This window comes from Juglans regia, chromosome 12 (genome assembly GCF_001411555.2).
Source record: "Juglans regia cultivar Chandler chromosome 12, Walnut 2.0, whole genome shotgun sequence".
Taxonomy (NCBI): Eukaryota; Viridiplantae; Streptophyta; class Magnoliopsida; order Fagales; family Juglandaceae; genus Juglans; species Juglans regia.
The window spans coordinates 15360330-15367345 of NC_049912.1; positions in this window are offsets into that span (position 1 = coordinate 15360330).

Sequence of the window (7016 nt, forward strand, 5' to 3'; positions counted from 1 at the left end):
CGTCGTTTTAAGCCTTAGTTGTGTTTTAAACACAACTTAAACGACGGCGTTTGGTATTAAACCAAACGACATCGTTTAATTTATAACGAATAAAAAAAAATTAAGTAGAATGACGCCATTTGGTTTACCAAACGGCGTCATTCCAAAATAACTTTGTCTTCCTCCTCGCGTCTTCTTCCTCGCATTCTTCCCAGTTTTCATCCTCTCTCGCATTCTTCCCAGTTCTCATCCTCTCTCTCTCTCTCTCTCTCTCTCTCTCTCCTCTGCAACACACTCTCTCTCTACTCTCTCAGAGGAAGCTCGGTCTGGGAACCTACCGTGAACCACCAGAGAAATGAAGCAGTGGTTTCGGCCGGTGTTTCTCCCCCCCATCAACCGGTTTCGGCTGGTTTTCTCCCCCACAAATTAACTTTCGGTCGTCGTCGGTTTTGCCCAAAAATCGAACCGAATGAGTCAGTTTTCACCCCTAATTTATAGGTATATGCATCTACCTAATTTATAGGTATACGTATAAAATGAAATTGAAATGTGGGTGGCATCATCGGTGTTACTCGCCTTACTGTCGGTTTGGCCGCACATTGTCCTCTTTGCTGCTTCTTCTTTGCCAGCCTTTGCCCTCGGGAGAAGATCTATTCCCTTGCTTCGATGCAGTTTGTACAACTTTTTCAAATTTCAAAACAAAATTATATTTAAAAAATTTTCAACTTAATAATATTTTTATTCAATTTCTCTCTCATTTTTCAAAACACAATAAAAAATCTTAATTCAAACTATTTCACTACTATTCACAAACTATTTAACTACTATTCATAGAATTATGAGATATCTTAAATATCCAAACGAGCCATAAAACGTGCTAAAATGATCATCACAAATTTTAATTAAATAATAACATCAATAACATATTCTACCTAGGGAAGGTGATGAACTGACTGAAATAATGTTCGTTCTAGCTAAAAATGATCGAGATTGTACTTAATACTTGAATTAAGAAACAAAGTGTAAGAGCAAAATGTTAGAAGAAGATATGAAGATCATAGCAAGGGGTGGGGTTTGTGTGAGTAGAAGAAGACAAACAATTCAGGTAAAAGGCCAAGATGTTGTCGCAAATGTTTTTCTCGATATGCATAACGTCTAGATTATATCGAAACTTAAGTGTGGACCAATATGAAAAATTGACGAAAATGTTCTTTTTTATCCAGTTCAACTCTTCAGGAGTGTGTTTGTGCTTCTTTGAGCACTTCCCAAATGACACATGTCCAATACAAGTTAGTTGTCTGAGTAGCTCTGGTCCCATTAACAAAGTTGGAGGTGTGTGGTGATCTTCTTTACCATTGAAAATGTTTTTTTTTTCTCCATGTGTGATCCAGTGGTAAGAATCGATGATGCCCCATATATCTATGCTTTCTGCCATAGGTCAACCACTTGGAATCCGTGCCTAGATTGCACGACAGACACGCTAATTTTCCTTTCGTTGACCAACCGGAGAGGTTTCCATATGCAGAGAAGTTATTGATTGTCCACAATAGAGTAGCATGTAGCATAAATGTTTCTTCACTAAAGGCATCATATGTTGCAACCCCATTTTCCTAAAGATTACTCAATTCATCTACCAACGGCTGCAAGTACACATCTATTTCATTCCCTAGTATTTTGGCTCATGAATAATGAGCGACGTCATAAAGAATGCCTTTTTCATACATAACCACGACAGCAAGCTATACGGAGTGAGGATCATTGGCCATATACTGTAAGGTTTAGCCATATTACTGAAAGGGTTGAAGCCATCACTTGCTAAACTCAGTCGTACATTACGAGCATCCTCAGCAAACCACCTATGTTCTTCATCAAATGTTATCCAAGCCTCTGAATCAGCAGGATGCTGCATATTAATGCTATCATGTGCTCGTTGCTCTTTATGTCATCTCATGTCAGCTGTCGTCTTTGATGACATATATAGTCATTGCAACCTCGACTTCAATGGGAAATGCCGCAAGACCTTATGAGGAATTGGGCGACTTTTGTGTGTTGATTCCATCCACCTAGATACGTTACATTTAGGGCACTCATTTAGCTCAGAATTTTGCTTCCAATATAAAATGCAGTCATTAGGACATGCATGGATTTTTGTGTAACTGAATCCCAAACCCCGTTCCATTGATCGCGACTCTTCGTATGAGTGTGGCAAGACAGCATGAGGAAATGCTGACCTCAAAAACTTAAGCAGCATGTCAAATGACTTTATTGACCAACCCCGATCGTTTTAATATGCAACAACTTTACGATGAACGAGAGTTGTGAAAAGTTTTTACAACCATCAAATAGTGGTCGTCGAGCATCATTTAAAAGTTTCTCATATGTTGAGGTTTGTGTAGGTCCAGGGATCAGAGGGGCTTGGGGTTCATGAGGAGTTGTAGTACTACCTGATGCCACATCAACGAACATGCCTGCCATAAAGTCAACTAACATCTCGTCCATGTCATCAATATAGTCTTCTTGATGACTTACCTCCTCATTGTCATCAGAATTGTTGAGAGTTTCGAATGAATCCTGATCCCCATGAAATATCCAGTTGGTGTAGCTAGGATTAATCCCTGTAATGAACAAGTGGGTTTCCACCTCACTTATAGGTAACCAAATATTATTCGAACATATACAACATGGACACCGAATGCAGCCACTTTCCATTGCGTGGTTTTTTGTCTGTGTGAGGAACTGCTTAAACCCTTCAACATATTGATTTGATTTAAGTCTATCACTCAAATTCATCCAACTCTTGTCTATCTCCAAAATAGGAATTTAAGAAATTAGCTTGTAGTTCACATGTAGATGTTTTACAGGGCGATATGTAGGGAAGTAGCATATGAGGAAAAAGATTGTTATACATAAACTAAAAAAATAAGAAATACAAATATTCATTATGATGATCTAAACAATTCACTAGCCACCAGTAATAAACATGGCTTTACACTCCAAAGATTTCAAAGGGTATCTACATAGCTGAACTCATATATAGCAAAAAATATAATTTCAACTACACATGCCAAATCTAGACAATTCAACTAAAATTTGCAAAAATAAGTATAATAGCAGTTGCACAAAGTGAGGACATCCATTACTTAGATATATTATATGGTTCAAATAAAGGTTAATATAGTAATTAATGCAGCCCATCAAGCTGCAATTATTAGGAAAAAAGTGTATGACATTAATCATGATATATTTCATAGGCAGAGAGTTTAGGAAATGGAGTGTATCAAAGAAGCAAAAAGACACCGCACAACTATTCAATGAATATGAAAGCAATTATCCAACTTGTTTACATTAACATAAGTTAATATAAGTTAATAAGATACAGCCCAATGACCGAAAGAGAGCCGACCTTCTACATATCTATATATGTAATTTGTTTCTTATCCTAAGCAAGCTGCAAACAAAGCACACCACAACACAACACGTACAATGTAAAACAAGGAGAACCTAGCGCAGACGATGGGACTAATTATTTGCTATATATATATATATATATAATATGTATGCCTTTAAGGCGGAGTAGGACCACAAATATTTAAGTCAGCAGACCATGAGTTGTATATATGGCATTGATATATGTTATTTGAGAAAACTTCATGTGGGGTTGCCTGACTCACCCAATTGCATAAACAAACAACATGTTGACTAGGATAGGTACAACTAATTGACATGCAATATTTGACTAGGACAGGTACACCACTTCTATATATTTCAACTCATCCAGTTATATCATAACTCACGTCAAATAAGTATTGCTTAATTTATGTTTTTTGTAATAACCGGGCTTAGGCCCAGCCCCTTTGTTTTGGTCGGATGCAAGAAACCCAGCCCACGAATAGGTTGAGTGAAGAACGGCGTCGTTTTGGGGAGGGATTTAATTCCCTTTATGCCGTGCACTGTTTTTCTTCTTCCTCCACTGCTTTCCTTCATTCTGTACTTCGGTCTGCATTTCTGCAATTCCCTCCCCTCCCGCGCAACTGCTTCCCACGCCCCACGATATCTATTTTCGGTTCCGCACATGAAGAGCCTTCCTCACCACATTTCCTCACCACTCAAACTCTCTATCTTGCGCGGACTGGTATTTCATCCTTAGCCGACATATCCGTTTCCGTGGGTCTTGAGTTTTCTGGTTCTTCGAAGGTGAGTCATCGTCCCCTCTTTTCTCTGCATTTTTTTGTTTTTTTTTCCTGTTTTCACCAGCAATTCATGAATTATTTCCTTGGGTTTTATCACTTTGCAGCATACTTGTGGGTACCGAAAGTCTATGTGCCGTGGTTGAGTTTCCCTCTTTGAGTTCTTGAATTTAATTTTCGGTAACTCCCGCTCCACCCACTGAACTGTTAGTCACTCTTAATTCTATACTTGCTGTTAATCCTCTTAATTCTTCCTTCAATCCGACTTTCCCTCTATTTCTTTTTATGTATATTCTTCTTTCTTTAACTTTTTTTTTCTTTTTCTGGTTTTATGTTCACTAGAGATTGCTGTGAATATTTTGGACGTGAATTGCAGTGGCCATTCGAAGTGGTTGAAGTTTGTATTTTCTGTTGGGGTAAGTTTCTCGTAGCTATTGGTGGTTTTTGAATGATAGGTTTAAACTGTGAAATATAATAGAGTTACTGACTTGATGGTGGTTGGGTGTGATGGAATTCTTGATGTTGAGATATATGATTTTGGATGATTTGTGAGATTATTTTTGAACTATTATTTGAGACTTTTTGGTGTAAATGATGGGTGTTTTGGAACTAGTTGTATTGAACTCTCATGCAAGTCTTAATGTGTTGAATGAATAAAATATTGATGCAGACACTGAAATTATTTTATTCGAAGGTTGGAAGTGAAGTTTGGGTTGGGTTATGTTTTAATTATTGGAGTTACTGTTGTTGGTTTTGGAAATAATTATAGTTGGTTTGGTGTTAATAGAAGGTGATGTCTGTTTTGGGTTTTAAATGCAAATGGTTTGAAGAGAGAGTTGTTTGGGTTTAATTGTTAGATAGTTATGGAGCTGTGAAAGGACTGTTTTGATTTATTACTCAATAAATAGCAGCCTACTAGATTGGTTATTAAATGTTGGATATATGTTCTTTTTGTTTAAGTGGTGTTACTATTAGAGTTCCGGCTCAAGGTGTTGATAATACGAAGAAGTCAGGTAAGCGGGGTTCATATACTAGTTTTGCATAAAACAAATAAAAGGAGTTTGACTTTGAAAATAAATGTGTTTATTTTCTTTTTGAAAGAGATGATCTGAAAACAACCTCAGATGTTTATTCTACATATGCATAAATTCTATATAAGAGAAAGTGTTTTTCTGTCATGACTGGTGTAGACTTGAGCTAGTTTTGTGCGCTTTATTTCTTAACTATGAAAAAGAGCGAATATGGAAATCAAAAAGTTTTGTTACGAGTCAAAGAAAATATTTTGATTCTGTTTAGTCGTACATGTGAAGCGATCTAAAGCTATTAAGTATTTTGTTTTGACATGATGAGTCATCTGAAAACCTTGGCATGAAGTTCTGATTCTGTATATGATTGTAATTGGATTTTCGATGAAATCTGTTCTGTTTCTGTTAAGGCCCAGCCACGGGTATAATGGTGGTTTATAACCCTACCACGTGGGTGAAACATGAAAAATGGCCCAGCCACTGATATAATGGTGGTTTATAACCCTACCACGGGGGTGAAACATGGAAAATGGCCCAGCCACGGGTATAATGGTAGTTTATAACCCTACCACGGGGGTGAAACATAGAATATGGCCCAGCCACGAGTATAATGGTGGTTTATAACCCTACCACGGGTGTTAAACATGGTATTGTCCCGATGTGATATTAAACGATGATAAGATTATAATGTTTCAGTTTAGAAATGCCAACGGATTCTCTTTTTGGAATAAGTATATTTTTCTGAAAATTTCGCTCTAATGTTTTTGTACAAGTTTTGTTTCTGCATTCTGAAAGTAAATGTTTTGTTCGGCTTATCAAATGTTATAAATGCTCATGTTTACATGCTAGTATATGCTCTCTGTTACTGAGTTGTTGATAACTCACCCCGTTAATCTTCATAATATTTCAGATGACATCGATGGCTCAGCTGAAGATCAGTATTAGAGTCTATGGAGAAGATTAGCATTGATTTGTTGTTGGGTATCTCATGATATTAGTGTTGGTGTTGGAGGTTAATTATCTTTCTTAAGTTTGCTTTAATGGATTTAGACGGTTTATGGAGACTATGTTAATGTTTTATTATTTCTAGTTGTTATTTGAGACATGAAGAAGAGTTGATTTTATTTGTGTTGTTGGATTGAATATTGGATAAATGAGTTTATTTGATTTATTTAATTGAAGTATTTACGTTCGATTTGAGGTTTGGGAAAATGGATATATTCTTAAATTTGGAAGTACTCTAGCCTTGTTAGAGCTGATTATCAGGTTTTATGAGTTAACTCTCCGGACCTTCGGGGTCGGGGTGTTACATTTTTCCTGGAGGGACGTAGTTTGAGAATTTAATTATTTGTGTTTCGTATAGGTACCTACAACATTAAAAGGAAAAAACATGAGTTCCATTAGTTCAAAAGAATATAAGATTATAGATACTAAGGCAGGCAAAAAGAATAGGATTTAAAATTAAAAACTGATTTTTTAATGATGATATGTAATAAATTCTGATTATAGCATGTGTGTTTACTCACTTCTAGTATTGTTGTTGGAAGGAAAAACCAGAAAATATACAAAATAATCAGTTGTTTCTAACATATATATATATATATATATATAAATGAGAGTTTTCCTATAAGAAAATTTTTAACACACTATACCAATTCATAATTCGATGTACGACATGATCGAGTATATAATATATGGATGATCCCCCTATGGCTTATGGATAACAAAAAGGTTAGAACAGCTCTATTATCCATTCCAGAATCTCTTGCCACATACACATTTATAGTGACTGAAAGGTGGTGGTTACTAATTCTAATAATTTCAC